Source organism: Anomaloglossus baeobatrachus, chromosome 3 (assembly GCF_048569485.1).
Source record: "Anomaloglossus baeobatrachus isolate aAnoBae1 chromosome 3, aAnoBae1.hap1, whole genome shotgun sequence".
In the NCBI taxonomy this organism is placed as follows: domain Eukaryota; kingdom Metazoa; phylum Chordata; class Amphibia; order Anura; family Aromobatidae; genus Anomaloglossus; species Anomaloglossus baeobatrachus.
In genome coordinates this window covers 526682124-526699039 of record NC_134355.1, presented here as the reverse complement: position 1 = coordinate 526699039, position 16916 = coordinate 526682124, and positions in this window count along the sequence as shown.

The window sequence follows — 16916 nt, the reverse complement described above, 5'->3', positions numbered from 1 at the left end:
AAGGAGATGTTTGTCATTCCAGCGGCGTCATACACAGCGATGTTTGATGCCGCTGGAGCAACAAACAACATTGTACCGTCGCTGCAGCGATATTATGGAAATGAGCGACGTGACAATGAGCTACGATATCGCACGTATTTGTGCTCGTTGATCGTCGCTCATTTGCATCACGCGCTGCGATGTCGCTACCGACGCCGGATGTGCGTCACTACCGAAGTGACCCCAACAATATATCGGTAGTGATGTCTCAGCATGTAAAGCCCGCTTAAGGGTATAAACATTTGAAGTTCAATAATTTCAAATTTTGTCTAAATGTGTCTCTTAATGAACCAGGAGTCTCACATTTCACCCTATGCCTCATTAAGTCTGGCGTGAATATTTCGCTGTGTCTCTATGATTCAGGACTATATGGTAGGATCAGTTTTTTGCTCTACAATACATGTTTTGCTTCCGGAAACAACAGCAAGTTAGAGTCTACAAAAAGTCCCAGTGGGACTTGACGTTTGGTGGGATAGCTTTATGCTTTTTTTGATCAAAAACAGTGTTTACTAAGTACCCTATGTTTATATGCACTATGCTTTTATTTAGTTACAGCAGGGTATGTTTTCACAATTTTTTCCTTGGTTTCTCTTTGTCTCATGGCCAGTGTGAACATGGTCTCACAAGTTCCATGTATACCATCTCATACTCCGGCTCACCTTTTTTTTTTTTTTGTTCTTTTTTTGTTTTTAAAAAGTCCCAGTGGCCAGTCTGAAAAATAGAAGACTTTTTCTTTTTAATACTATTATCACAAAAAAACGAAGCAATAGGTAATTTGGCCTGATCTGTCCATCCATTTATTGTACCTATCCATTATGACATTATGCATGGTCCTCTTAGAAAATCCACAGATACCTAGTAAGTGACATCAGCAAGGGCAGCAGATGTTATCCCACAGTGTGCACATTTATCCTATTATTACATTAATTATTATCAAATGACCTTTAGATAATTCTACTAATAGACGATGCATATTTACACAATTAATAGAGCACCCGTCTGTCTGGGAAGAGCAGACCAGTATATTGATATCACTACGGAACATGAATATCGACCATTCTGATATCAATAAGGTCCCTGGTTGTTACAAACACCATTTACATGAGCAGCTATTTATTGTAATACCAGATACTCTTCTGTCTAAAGGCTAAATATAATGAGGACCTGTCCGCTCTCCAGACAAGTCTGTTGTAGTCATGTTTTCTGACATTTTTACTCAATTTTTTTTTAATTTAAACTTAAATATTAGTGAGCTACTTCCAAGTAGAAGCCGCCTGAAAAATGGTTTATTTATTTCTTTTAACCACTTTGTGTCTTAGGCCGGCTTCACACTTGCGATTAACTCGCACGAGTGCAATGTGAGAAAATCTCGCAGTGCATTCAGACCAATGTTAATCAATGAGGCAGCTCCCATCTGCTATTTTTTTCTCAGTCCAAATCGGTTGCTGCGTTTTGGTGAGTTTCTCACACAAGTCTCTTCAATGAAAGTCTATGGGTGCGTGAAAAAAAAGGATGTCACACGGACGGCACATGCACCATCCTAGTGACATCCGTTTTTCTCAATACATTTCACGCATGTAGCAGAGAACACTGTAAATGCTCCTGTACATAACAGTATATGAGTAGCAGCTGCTGAGGGTAAAAACTGATTGCACACTGACAGCACACTGATGAAATGTGAAAAGAAATCGTCCGACTTTCTAGCATGAGAATCGGACTGATTTTACACTCGCAAGTGTGATTCCAGCCTTAGAAGAAGATGAAAAGACTGAAAATACGCACAGCAAGAGAAGGTTCATTCTTATTCAGCGCTTTTTTTTTAGGCAAGTTTCAGATCAGATCCACCTGAAATAGACGTTATGTACACATGCTCTGATATATCAATAGGGGGCGTAACCACTTAAAGTGCCAAGGGCAGTATGAACACCAAACACAGGGACAGTAGAGAAGAGAAAAAGACGTGACCACAATGCCTGAAAGTGCAACAGGTGATATATTTATTAAAGCCAGGGGAGGTGAATGGCGGCACAATTACAAGTGAAATGCAGGAAACAGGAAATCCAAGGTAATAAATAAAGTTAGAGACCGTGCATATATATTATTCAATTACCAACCTATAATTAATGGGATGGTACAAGTTGTCAACCAGGAAGGAAGCAGAGCGGTAAAATGGTCAGACCATAGTATAACGCTACTAGCAATGAGACACCCATAAAAGTTGTAAAGTAAAGGGCGTTATCTAGAGTTGTAATAAACCGCATGTAGCGAGTACGAACATACCTGGAGGAACAAACCCTTGGAGTATACCGTGACCTGCGTCACCCGACGGCCGTTTCTGCTGTCCAAGCCTTCGTCAGGGGGAGTGGTTGATGTGAGGGAGTGTGCGTTTAAAAGAAGACAACAACCAATCAGGTCCGATGGACGGGGCAATGACGCATGCGAAGCCCCGGCAACCGAGGACGCCGCCCGCCCGCTGCGTCGCCCTGCATACAGCACTTCCGGTCACATGACAGTCATGCGGAGGTCACGTGAGCGGACGTCTCATACAGGGTAAATCGACACAGCGATGCGGAGGCGTCCCGGAGCCGGCGGCACGCATGCGTACTCGCACATCGAAACCGTGGAAAGGGGAAGTAATATAGTAGCCCCAAATAACGATCAGTAAATAAGCATTCAGTAAGATTCAGCGCTTTTTTTTAAGCAAGTATCAGATCCACCTGAAATAGACGTTATGTACACATGCTCTGATATATCAATAGGGGGCGTAACCACTTAAAGTGCCAAGGGCAGTATGAACACCAAACACAGGGACAGTAGAGAAGAGAAAAAGACGTGACCACAATGCCTGAAAGTGCAACAGGTGATATATTTATTAAAGCCAGGGGAGGTGAATGGCGGCACAATTACAAGTGAAATGCAGGAAACAGGAAATCCAAGGTAATAAATAAAGTTAGAGACCGTGCATATATATTATTCAATTACCAACCTATAATTAATGGGATGGTACAAGTTGTCAACCAGGAAGGAAGCAGAGCGGTAAAATGGTCAGACCATAGTATAACGCTACTAGCAATGAGACACCCATAAAAGTTGTAAAGTAAAGGGCGTTATCTAGAGTTGTAATAAACCGCATGTAGCGAGTACGAACATACCTGGAGGAACAAACCCTTGGAGTATACCGTGACCTGCGTCACCCGACGGCCGTTTCTGCTGTCCAAGCCTTCGTCAGGGGGAGTGGTTGATGTGAGGGAGTGTGCGTTTAAAAGAAGACAACAACCAATCAGGTCCGATGGACGGGGCAATGACGCATGCGAAGCCCCGGCAACCGAGGACGCCGCCCGCCCGCCCCCGACAGCTAGAAGGCATCAGTGGGGGCATTATTATGAGTGGGGGAACATGTGTGGAGGATGTGGGATATATATTTATATTTTGGGGGGCACGTCCATCTACAGGTAATCAGACTATGATCAGAGTTTGATTAGAGTGGGATCAATTTTTCTCAAAGGTGGTAAAAAGCAAAAGTTTCTCTACCTGCTCTGATATGTTAGTCTGGGAAAATCAGACTGCATTTGGATATCATCTAAGTGCAGTCCGATGTTTTCTACTGACTCATAGAGTTGCATTGCCAATTTTCATCAGACACTCAGCTCAAAAGCGTACATGTGTGCAGCCCCATAGAATATCATAGATACAAGTGAAAATCACAAACACCACTTAGATGACAAATGCGGTCATGTGTGTAAGCTCTTGAGTTGTGAGCATGGTTGAAAGAAGGTTAAAAGTAAATGACTGTACACAGTTTTGTCATATCATCAAAGGCTTTAAGCCCCCGTCATATTTAACTACTTACCAGCGATTAAGAAAACAATGTGACCTGATAAGGATCGCTGGTAAGTCGCTGGGAGGTCACTGGTGAGATGTCACACAGTCAGATCTTACCAACGACGCAGTAACGATCAGCTACCTGTATAACGATCTCGGCGGGCGTTGAGACTGTGTTAGGAGGTCGTTGGCAGGCGTCAAACACAGGGATGCGTCCTGCCCAGCAGGACATCACTGTTACGGGGGGCTGTCTGATAATAACTTAAAGGAGTATCAGACAGTCAGGGTCCACCGTGCAAAGACTCTGCTGCAGACTATGGCAGAGTGCAATACCTCTGTTAACTCACAGAAGGATATAATAAGTAAGTAAAGCAATTCCTCCCTTACTTGGAGGGTGTGTGGAATGATCTCTGTTAATAATCACAGAGACAAAGGCAATGTGTGCGAAATGGCACCTACAGTTAGGTCCAGAAATATTTGGACAGTGACACAAGTTTTGTTATTTTAGCTGTTTACAAAAACATGTTCAGAAATACAATTATATATAATATGGGCTGAAAGTGCACACTCCCAGCTGCAATATGAGAGTTTTCACATCCAAATCGGAGAAAGGGTTTAGGAATCATAGCTCTGTAATGCATAGCCTCCTCTTTTTCAAGGGACCAAAAGTAATTGGACAAGGGACTCTAAGGGCTGCAATTAACTCTGAAGGCGTCTCCCTCGTTAACCTGTAATCAATGAAGTAGTTAAAAGGTCTGGGGTTGATTACAGGTGTGTGGTTTTGCATTTGGAACCTGTTGCTGTGACCAGACAACATGCGGTCTAAGGAACTCTCAATTGAGGTGAAGCAGAACATCCTGAGGCTGAAAAAAAGAAAAAATCCATCAGAGAGATAGCAGACATGCTTGGAGTAGCAAAATCAACAGTCGGGTACATTCTGAGAAAAAAGGAATTGACTGGTGAGTTTGGGAACTCAAAAAGGCCTGGGCGTCCAAGGATGACAACAGTGGTGGATAATCGCTGAATACTTTCTTTGGTGAAGAAGAACCCGTTCACAACATCAACTGAAGTCCAGAACACTCTCAGTGAAGTAGGTGTATCTGTCTCTAAGTCAACAGTAAAGAGAAGACTCCATGAAAGTAAATACAAAGGGTTCACATCTAGATGCAAACCATTCATCAATTCAAAAAATAGACAGGCCAGAGTTAAATTTGCTGAAAAACACCTCATGAAGCCAGCTCAGTTCTGGAAAAGTATTCTATGGACAGATGAGACAAAGATCAACCTGTACCAGAATGATGGGAAGAAAAAAGTTTGGAGAAGAAAGGGAACGGCACATGATCCAAGGGACACCACATCCTCTGTAAAACATGGTGGAGGCAACGTGATGGCATGGGCATGCATGGCTTTCAATGGCACTTGGTCACTTGTGTTTATTGATGACATAACAGCAGACAAGAGTAGCCGGATGAATTCTGAAGTGTACCGGGATATACTTTCAGCCCAGATTCAGCCAAATGCCACAAATTTGATCGGACGGCGCTTCATAGTACAGATGGACAATGACCCCAAGCATACAGCCAAAGCTACCCAGGAGTTCATGAGTGCAAAAAAGTGGAACATTCTGCAATGGCCAAGTCAATCACCAGATCTTAACCCAATTGCGCATGCATTTCACTTGCTCAAATCCAGACTTAAGACGGAAAGACCCACAAACAAGCAAGACCTGAAGGCTGCGGCTGTAAAGGCCTGGCAAAGCATTAAGAAGGAGGAAACCCAGCGTTTGGTGATGTCCATGGGTTCCAGACTTAAGGCAGTGATTGCCTCCAAAGGATTCGCAACAAAATATTGAAAATAAAAATTTTTTTTTGGGTTTGGTTTATTTGTCCAATTACTTTTGACCTCCTAAAATGTGGAGTGTTTGTAAAGAAATGTGTACAATTCCTACAATTTCTATCAGATATTTTTGTTCAAACCTTCAAATTAAACGTTACAATCTGCACTTGAATTCTGTTGTAGAGGTTTCATTTCAAATCCAATGTGGTGGCATGCAGAGCCCAACTCGCGAAATTTGTGTCACTGTCCAAATATTTCTGGACCTAACTGTACCTAGGTCCGCTCTTCTAGTGGTGCAAAAGAGACGAACAGCAGCGTAAGCCGCACAAAGCTCCTACCTGCGTTCGCTCCACTAGTGTGCGAGGACACGAACCACTAGATATGGCACCTGCCTAGGTCCGCTCTTCTAGTGGTGCAAAAGAGATGAACAGCAGCGTAAGCCGCACAAAGCTCCTACCTCTGTTCGCTCCCCTAGTGTGCGAGGATACGAACAACTGCCAGACGCAGTATAAGGAACGTTACCCTAGCGGCAACGTCCACCTACGAGTCGAACCACAAGGCCCAGCCAGACCATGTGCCTCAGGCACCTGCCTATGTCCGCTCCCCTAAGAGGTAAGGATACGGACAGCAGCCGAAGCTGTAAGGTATAAGAACGCTACCCTGCCGGTAGCGCTCACCTAGCATAGACAGAGGAATGCCTAGAGGAATGCGCACAGAGCGTCTACTCTTATGCATGAACCAAGAGGACTGAGCGCCATGCGGCGTGTGTCAGGGTCTTATATAGACTCTGTGCCTCATCCAAGATGGAGGACACCAGAGCCAATCCGCTGCCAGAACGACAGGAGTGACGTCATGCTGGCCTATCACCGAGCAAGGCATCACAAGCACATGACCAGCGACCAATCGGCATAGAAGGTGTCAGAGACATGTGACCTCGTGTCAGCGATGATGTCACCCGCACATGTGCAATGGCTCCAAGATAGGACTTAGTCTCCGGCGCTCGCACATGTGCAGTAGCAAGAAATCTGGACTTAGTCTCCAGCGCTCGCACATGTGCAGTAGCAAGAAATCTGGACTTAGTCTCCAGCGCTCGCACATGTGCAGTAGCAAGAAATCTGGACATAGTCTCCAGTGCTCGCAGCAACCGTAACAATCACCTTGAAGAAAATGGTCCCAACCATTCAGCAACAACTAGCGATCTCACAGCAGGGGCCTGATCGCTGGTAGGTGTCACACATAATGAGATCGCTGCTGCGTCACAGAAACGGTGACGCAGCAACGATCTCGTTAATGATCTCGTTGTGTGTGACGGGGCCTTTAGATGCAGTCGTATCTGTGATGACTCAGCGTCTGGCCACTTGTGTGGGGGTTGAGTTGTTCTTAATTAGAGCCAGATGTACGTTTCCTTTGTTAAACCAAGAGTAGTTAGCTATTATCTCATGTGAGACTGATTGGAGCCCTATTGTCTGTAAATGTGCATTGCCTCAGCCCTTCTGACTATGTAAATCAGAGGAAAATTATGCAGCCAGATTGAACTGGAGACCAATGAGAGCAGCTGAGGGGTATAAAAGAGCCTTGCTTCTATCACCAGAGAGCTGCTCTCAGCCGAGGAACTATGGTTCCAGCTGAGGAATCACAGCACTGCTTCACTTCTGATATTCTAGTTGACCTCAGCTGAGGAGCTACAGTTCCAGCTATGGAGGGTCATAAAACTGCTTCAACATTAATTCTACAGGATATCAGTCTAGGATCCATAGTTCCAGCTAAAGGAACACAGAATTGCTTCATTGGTGAATGCTGTGACCACAAATTCGCTTGGAGAACCCAGATTGGGTAAATGTGGATCACTGGCTACATATTTTACTGTGCTTGGTCAGCTTCCTAAGCTTGCTACTATCTCTTCTCAGTTGGTGCACACCAAAAGCAGGATGTTTCTGGACTGGGATGGTTAGCCCTGGAAACCCAGAAGTCATGAAGATTTTAATCCCTTGTGGGTCAGCGAAAGGGTGAGACTCTGTCACTTGTACCATCTTCTGTTTTGCTGGGAATGTTTGATATGTTTTTACCTGTTGGTGAACCAATAAAGTTTTATCAATGTGTGTTTCCCTCAGCCTGTTTTGTCTGAGTAGTATTTTGCCTATGGGGGAAGAGTATGGGTGTTCAGTGAGATGAGCCCTGGTCTATGCAGACTTTCTGAAGATAGCCAGGCCAGAGAATGAGAGCACCCACTGAATCGTGTTCTAGGTTATTTTTATCACACAATAAATGCTGTAAACCCCCCCCCCCAAAACAGAAATATAAGAGTTGTCCCTGGGTACTAGGGCTATATGAGAGCTGTCCCTGGGTTGTAGGGCAGCATAAGAGCTGTCCCTGGCTAGAAGGGCTATATGATAGCTGTCCCTGGGTAGAAGTGCTATATTAGAGCTGTCTCTGAGTATTAGGATTGTAGCACAGTTGTCCCTGGGTTCTAGGGCCATACTTCAGCTGTGCCTGGGTAGTGGGCCTGTAAGAGAGCTGACTTTGATAAGTCAATGTGGCAGCTGTTCCTGGCTAGTAGGGCTATCTTTCACAGGTGACAGACAATTATGTGGTGTCTATAGATGGTCACAGCGCTTGGCTGCACAAACCGCTCCCTGACCTTCTGTTATTTCTGCTTCGTTTGTATCCCTTTCCCTTTCCCACCTTGCTATGTTCCTCAGCCTTTCAGCTGCTTTCATTAGCACATCCCTTGTTGTCTTTATATACCTTCACTTACTATTACTCTCTACTGGTGATGGCTCTTATACCCTTAACAAGTCTTCAGTGCAAGCAGTTGGCTTTTATACATCTGTTGAAACTTTGTGGTTGTTGCTATTCCTCTCCCGGCGTCATCTGGAGATAAGTTTATCATTCACTTTCCCCATTTGTTATCCCTGTGTCTTCTTTAGAGCTTAGTGAGGTTGACTAAGTCCTCATCCCATCTGCTCCCTACTTAGAGCCTACTTCAGGGTCAGCCAGGGTCAAGTATCCGGATTGGCACATAGGTGCGAAACCTACCTAGGATTGTGAGGGAAGCGAAGGCCCAGTGGTAGACATGGTCAGGGGTCAAAATTAGAAAGAATGCTGGGCACTGATCAGTATAAAATGCTCTAAGAACGGCTGACTAGACTTGCATGTAGCTTGTCTACAGCATGATTAACTTGCTCTCTTCTTTAACAATAAACGCACTATATGGCAGGACAAAGGAACCACAGGCTGCGGTGCTAATTTGATAGCTTGAAAGTCTCAAATAAAAGTGATCAAAGAAAGGCGAAAGGCACTCACCGGAGCTGCTGTGTAATCAGTGCTTTATTCCCGCATCGGGTTACAGAGTGAAGGCAGTGAGGAAGGGGTACAGAATGAAGGCAGTGAGGGAGGGAGTGCACGAAGCACGTTGGACGACGGACGTGTTGCGTCTATCTACAGGTAGATAGACGCGAAACGGCCTTCGTCTAACGTGCCTCACGCACCCCCTCCCTTACTGCCTTCACTCTGTAACCAATGCGGGAATAAAGCACTGATTACACAGCAGCTCTGGTGAGTGCCTTTTGCCTTTCTTTGATCACATTTATTTAGTCAGGGGTCACTATCTCCCCCTTCCCTAGACACAGGGTTTCCCTTCAGCTGTTTGCTTGGTACTGATAAGGTTAAAATGGTGATTATGATGATGAGACTCAAGCGGTCCCTCTGGATGTGACTGCTGTTCCAAATTATATTGTAATGTGTGCACATGAGACTAAAAATAACGGACAACAAGTCAGTTATAACTATCTCCATGACGGGCACTGACCAAACTGGTCTTTATTTTTTGAAACTTTCTATAGCTCTCGAGAAGTGAAGGGTGTGGACAAAATACAGTCCAATCAAGTATCGCAAGCTGGACTCAGGACGTATAGAAATTAGCATAGCCTCTTCTTGATTGGTCAGTCCAGGCTTAGGAATTTATTTGTTCATCATCTCCTTTGGGAGTTGTCCAGGTTATGGCAGCCATCTTCAAATTACATATACTGATATATACTGTTAAGGAAAATCACTAAATATGCAATATACATATATATATATGTGTTAGTAAGGAACAAAGACATGCATAAATATGTGCGTTAGTTTACATCTACTAAACTATATACCTGAGTCTATGAAATGGCTGAATTAAGTATTTTTGGATACTCAATTCTTATCCTCAACAGTCCCCCCTAAAGACTTATTTCTGCCATTTCTAAATTCTAAGGGTACTGTATTCCCTTAGGAAGAGAGGTAGAAAGATCAGTTAGAAAGACCTGCCTAACTAAACGTTGAGGCATGGGCGGAAAGGGGAAAGGGGTTTTCTTCACCGGTTTGAGACCAAGGACTCCTAAGCGAGTCCTCACCCTTTGTAGTTGGACTGTCCCATGTCTCAAGATTCTCTAAATCCTCTCTTCTAACTGTTCTGGCAATGGTGGTCTGAAACTGTAGAGATTTTTTGAAAAGGATAAATATGAGCAGGACGCTCAGTGCAGCTATGGTTGATCGACCTTTCTGCAATGTGAGGTGTGGATCCATAGATTTTTCTTAGGTTGGATCGGCTCATCTAGTGTTGACTCATGGCTCTTTTTCGCTTGTCCTTTAGGATCAATCAGTCTCCTGACTGGAGACCATATACTACTAGCTCTGATTTAAGATCTGGAATTGGAAAATGCACCTGTTTATCACACTAGTTAGACAAGCATATTAAAATTGTACATGCCTATGCTAAACCAAAAACATCTTACATAGAAACCTGTTTATTAATAAAGAAAACAAAACATACATTTTATTCACGATTTGCCAGTTTCCACTTTTCTATAAAATATTCACTTTTTTTATAAACCCTTTTTTTTTTTTGCATACTACCATCATGTGCTTCTCAGCAATAATGTCGTTTTCTGCACTGGAATGCCTCTGACCAAACCTGGAGAGAAATTTACACAACACGCACAGACTTGCATACAACGTGCTCCTGATATACATCTATAATCAGTTTGCAGTCTCTAAAAATGGGTAGAGCAGGTGCAGGGTGCTTTTGCGGACTCTTTACAGTTTTTTTTCTCACTTAGTTTTAAAAACGTGTTCTACAAGACCGGGTGAGTTTGCCTACCTGGGTACTGAACCCTGGCGTCACCAAAGCGCACACTGATATCCATCTTACACAGATTTTAGTCCATAGGTTACCTGGGCCATCATTAAGAAGAGCTCTCATGGCAGAGAAAGCTTACCACCCTTTATCCACAGATCTTCCTCAGTCAGTTGGCTCCCTGCATGTTACACTCCATTCCTTGTTGATTTGCTTGTTCCTATAGGGATTTAAGAACACAAGGAGTGACAGAAGTCACTGATGTGACAGGTGTCACCGAGGTATGGTCCATATTGTTGAAAGACTCTCAACTCTAGGCCCGTTCATTACTTCTTGGTCAGTTGCACCTGTTCGGGCATCTCCATCTGATTCCATCAGCTCAGATCTAGACTTTCTCTTCAGTATACCTAGCTAATTTGACAACAGGAAAAAATCTACAACCTACATACACATCTAAAGACTCTTACCCACTCTTGTTCTACCCATCTATAGAGGCATTAATACGTCACTGCCTCCTGTACCGATAGGAGGGGAGGGAGTGGTTCAAATTTAGACTACCTCATGTTGTTCAAACCGCAGCATATCCAGTGTAGAATCGACCAACGTCTTGTTCCATCTATAAAAACAAAAACTGAAAAAATATACATTAGATCATTCTTATAACTTTAACTCTGACCATAATACATTTAGTGGTCATCTATACTTCACATGACTGAAAATACTAAATACATAAACAAATAAACATATAAGACAAGACTTTCCTATTTCAGTTATCAGATATGCCTCATAGTAATCTAGTAAACATAACTATTGCAGGGGAAAATCCAGCTTGAAAACCTATCTAATATGCCTGCTGCACCCTCTTCTGTTGGAGAGTATAATTAATACCTTCTTCCCCCCTTTTTTTTTTAGTTTTTGTTTACCAATGTGGCAAAATTCAGAGTTTTTATGCTGGTATTCCCTAAAAGAAAAAATAAGACAGCAGGTAATAAATTAGCTACATACTAGAAACTAAAATTGGACAAACACTGAAAATAACGTATATCGTACAACAATATACATTGCTGGGGGATTTTAAAACCTTACGATAAACAACACAGTTCATATATACTGTATCCACAAGGAAAGAAAACCTTTGGTAGTAAAAATAACTGAGACATAATTAAATGACAACTGTGACTGGGTGGCTAACCTACAAAAAAAATATAAATCGTTTAGAAAAAATTGTACAAACAGAAAAGGGGATAGGGTCCCAAAATAAAAATATATTGTTCAAATAAATCGCCATTAAAAAAACAAAACAACACAGAAATTAATTCGCATATCTCATGAAATCTAATTTTCCCTACAAAATTAATTTAATAATTCAGGTATGAGCAGGAAACTAAAAATGGGAAGTCCTGAACTCTAAGGGTTAAACAGAACGTATTTCACCATCCGGGAAAACCACATTCCATTCTTATCTGTTAGTAGAAACCAGAGAGAAAGGAAAAAAACCTCAGCTTCTACTTTAAAAAGACATAGCCGTGAAAACATCCACTCCCCACATCTCCGTTGGATACATTATATATTTTCCTTTTTTCTTTCTACAAATGGATTTGATACCTTCTGACAACAGTAGGGGTAAGTCGTTTATGATTTTTTTTTTAAATTAACTAACACAGTACAAAGATATATATTTACCTACTTCTATTCTATTTTGTGATATAATGTTGCAGGACTTCTAAAATACCAATTGATTTTATGTGAACAGATACCTCTTTCTATTTATTAATTCTGTAAAAGTTTCACTTATTTATCTTTGACTTGCATATATTGGATAGCTGAGTAAGCAAATATACTATTTTACACTTATTCAAATGTGTTAGTCATATATACCAGAGAACACCCCTCCCCTAAAAAAGAAATTTTTTTTTTAAAGGAGATGGGTTGAAAACTTTGGACAAAGACCCATTAAAGGGGCCTGGCTAAACTGGGTGTATTGCCATCAGTGGGTGTAGCAAGATGGCTACCACAGGAAGTTCCAGGCACCTGACTTCCGGGTGTACGTCCATGTTAGGACTCCCTGGGTGTAATGGGAGGGGCTGGAACTACGGAGTGAACCAGGGGTGTCACCTTTAATGCCTGTAAACCAGTTTACATTCCAGCATACAAAGGAGGGGTTTGATTAATACCAGTTGTAATGACTTCTAAAGGAGAACAATGAGGCACAACTAGAGAAAGACATTTAGTGATTCTAGAAACAGCAACAGACAGTGAATGGGGTCTTTGTCCTCCAGTATACTCTCACTGGAGATTAATATGGACTTCCGTACATGGGTTGCAGCCTGCCATCTGGTGGTAGTCCAACTACTTTACACAATTCCTTACAATCTTTTGTATATTTTTTCCCGCTCTTTTTTTAACTAGGACGATAGCGCGTTCAGCATTTTTCCGGAAAAACAACAGATTTCTTCTTGAACAGAGTATACATAGTGCTCTAATTGGATCGGCCAAATCCAACTGGAATTCTTTCCCACCTTGTTGTGAAGACTTTCTCAGTCACAACAGTGGCGCGCGTCTATTACACAGGGGAATACGCTAATTCCAACACTTTAAATTACCTAAACATCCAACTAGAATTCTTTCCCACCTAGTTTACGTGTCCTACACAAACAGTGGCGTGCGTCTATTACTAAAACACAGGGGAATACGCTAATTCCAACACTTTAAATTACCTAAACCCTTCCCCCATCTCGCTTGCATATAACTTTTCCCGCAAGCACTGGCATGTGCTTATTAGTAAAACACAGGGGGATACGCTGTTTCTTATACTTCTGTTCAAAAACAAACCCAACTGCGAAATACCGAAAACGCATAAGCCAGCTAGTTTCTCTCTATATAAAGACTGCAGCAGTGGGTAATTGACCTCCCTTTCTGTTCCCTTTGAATGTAAAGATTGCAGCTGCGTCCTTGGGCTCTGGCCCCCCTCCCTCTGACTCTTCGCTCCAAGCAGCGGTGGGTAATTTGCCAATCCCCCTTCCTCTTCGCTCTCAGTAGAAAGACTGCAGGGACGTTGCTGCATAATTCCCAGACCCCCGCTCTGTCACTGTTTAAACAGCCGGTGGGTGTATGACCCCCCCTCTCTTCCTCTACATCTAGTGATTCCAACAAAGGCAGACAATTAACTCTTTGAGAACTATGTCAGAGCTAAAGCCGAGAAATTACAAGTCTTCTGATCCTATTCCTAACTAATCACAAATGTCAGTCCGCTACATACAAAGCTGTGGGCAATTGCTACTCAAAAAAGCCCCCGATTTCTGCCTCACTTACAACAACTCAATAATACGGACAGCCAGTCAGATCCCATGCAAAAGAAAAGACCTAAACTCAAGTTCTCAAGGAGTCTGAGTTCTTCTGTAGGTCACCGGCGAGTGACAGTCACACTATTAGGTCTCCGGTGCACTACCATTCTCCGGACTAGTGACCACCCCCTTTCACCAGGTGTCTTTCGAACCACAGGTAGAACAGCACACACAATGTATATGATGCTTACCGCGGATCGCAGGGTGATCAATCCTATCGAGCGACACCTGGATACTTGTGGAATAGCCCCCAGACGTCTGGAAAGTGGAAGATCTGACTCACTCTTTTCGGTGGCCCCACATTTGGCGCGCCAACTGATAAGGTTAAAATGGTGACTATGATGATGAGACTCAAGCGGTCCCTCTGGATCTGACTGTTGTTCCAAATTATATTGTCATGTGTGCACATGAGACTAAAAATAACGGACAACAAGTCCGTTATAACTATTTCCATGACAGGCGCTGACCAAACTGGTCTTTATTGTTTGAAACTTTCTATAGCTTTCAAGAAGTGAAGGGTGTGGACAAAATACAGTCCAATAATATAATAATAATAATAATAATAATTAATAATAATAATCTTTATTTCTATAGCGCCAACATATTCCGCAGCGCTTTACAATTCAGGAGGATAATATACAAACAAGTAACAGTTATAGAAATACAATATTTAGAGGAAAAAAAACGAAAAAACACAACCCTGCTCGTGAGAGCTTACAATCTACAATGAGATGGGGGGGAGAGGCAAGGTTCAAGTGTTTATTTACAATGACAATCCAGCCATCTCACGGAAATGGGGGATAGATAATGGTTTCCTGGACCAGTGGGCCAGAGCCTTGAGATGCCTTTGGGTGCCATGGAGTTTGATGTGGAGTTATGTTGTGAGAAGTTGTAGAGGGACTATGTGAATCGAATCTGATTAGGGAGTGTGATAGGTCGCCCTAAAAAGATGCGTCTTTAGGGTGCGTCTGAGGCTGAGTAAGTTGGGATTTGTCCTAACGTCCAATCAAGTATCGCAGGCTGGACTCAGGACGTATAGAAATTAGCATAGCCTCTTCTTGATTGGTCAGTCCAGGCTTAGGAATTTCTTTGTTCATCATCTTCTTTGGGAGTTGTCCAAGATATGGCAGCCATCTTCAAATTACATATACTGATATATACTATGTTAAGGAAAATCACTAAATATTCAATATACATTTATATACGTGTTAGTAAGGTGTTAGTAAGGAACAAAGACATGCATAAATATGTGCGTTAGTTTACATCTACTAAACTATATACCTGAGTCTATGAAATGGCTGAATTAAGTATTTTTGGATACTCAATTCTTATCCTCAACAGTACCTTAGGGTGACACTATCCAAAAGGTATCTCTGGGTACTATGTCTGTACAAAAGCTGTCTTTGGGTAGTGGGGCTATATGAAAGCTGTCTCTAGGTAATAAGACTATATAACAGCTGTCATTGTTTAGTAGTACTATAAGATTGCTGTCCCTTGGTAGTAGGGTTATAAGAGGTAGTAGGTATCAGGGCTGTTAGCTAGCTGTCCCTGGGTAGTAGAGCTATGAGAGAGCTGTTTTTGGGTAGTATAGCTATAAGATAGAGGTCCTTGGTTAATATAGTTATAATAGAGCTGTGCCTCGGTAGTAGAGCTAAGATCGCTGTCCCTGGGTAGTACAGTCATGGCCAAAAGTTTTGAGAATGCTACAAATATTAATATTTACAAAGTCTACTGCTTAAGTTTTTCTAATGGCAATTTGCATATACTCCAGAATGTCATAAAGAGTGATCAGCTTAACAGCAATTACTTGCAAAGTCAATATTGGCTAAGAAAATGAACTTCAACCCCCAAAACACATTTCAACATCATTGCATTCCTGCCTTAAAAGGAGCAGCTAACATTGTTTTAGTGATTGTTCCATTAACACAGGTGTGGGTGTTGATGAGGACAGGGCTGGCGAACAATCAGTCATGATTAAGTAAGAATGACACCACTGGACACTTTAAAAGGAGGCTGGTGCTTGGTATCATTGTTTCTCTTCAGTTAACCATGGTTATCTCTAAAGAAACACGTACAGCCATCATTGCTCTGCACAAAAATGGCCTAAAAGGGAATCGTATCGCAGCTACAAAGATTGCACCTCAGTCAACAATCTATCACATCATCAAGAACTTCAAGGAGAGAGCTTCCATTGTTGCCAAAAAGGCTCCAGGGCGCCCAAGAAGGACCAGCAAACGCCAGGACCGTATCTTAAAACTGTTTCAGCTGCGGGATCGGACTACCAGCAGTGCCGAGCTAGCTCAGCAATGGCAGCAGGCTGGTGTGAGTGCTTCTGCACGCACTGTGAGGCAGAGACTGCTTGAGCAAGGCCTGGTTTCAAGGAGGGCAGCAAAGAAGCCACTTCTCTCCAGAAAAAACATCAGGGACCGGCTGATATTCTGCAAAAGGTACAGGGAGTGGAATGCTGAGGACTGGGGTAAAGTCATTTTCTCAGATGAATCCCCTTTTCGATTGTTTGGGACATCTGGAAAACAGCTTATTAGGAGAAGAAGAGGTGAACGCTACCACCAGTCTTGTCTCATGCCAACTGTTAAGCATCCTGAAACGATTCATGTGTGGGGTTGCTTCTCAGCCAAGGGAATCGGCTCACTCACAGTCTTGCCTAAAAACACAGCCATGAATAAAGAATGGTACCAGAATGTCCTCCAAGAGCAACTTCTCCCAACTGTCCAAGAGCAGTTTGGTGCCCAACAATGCCTTTTCCAGCA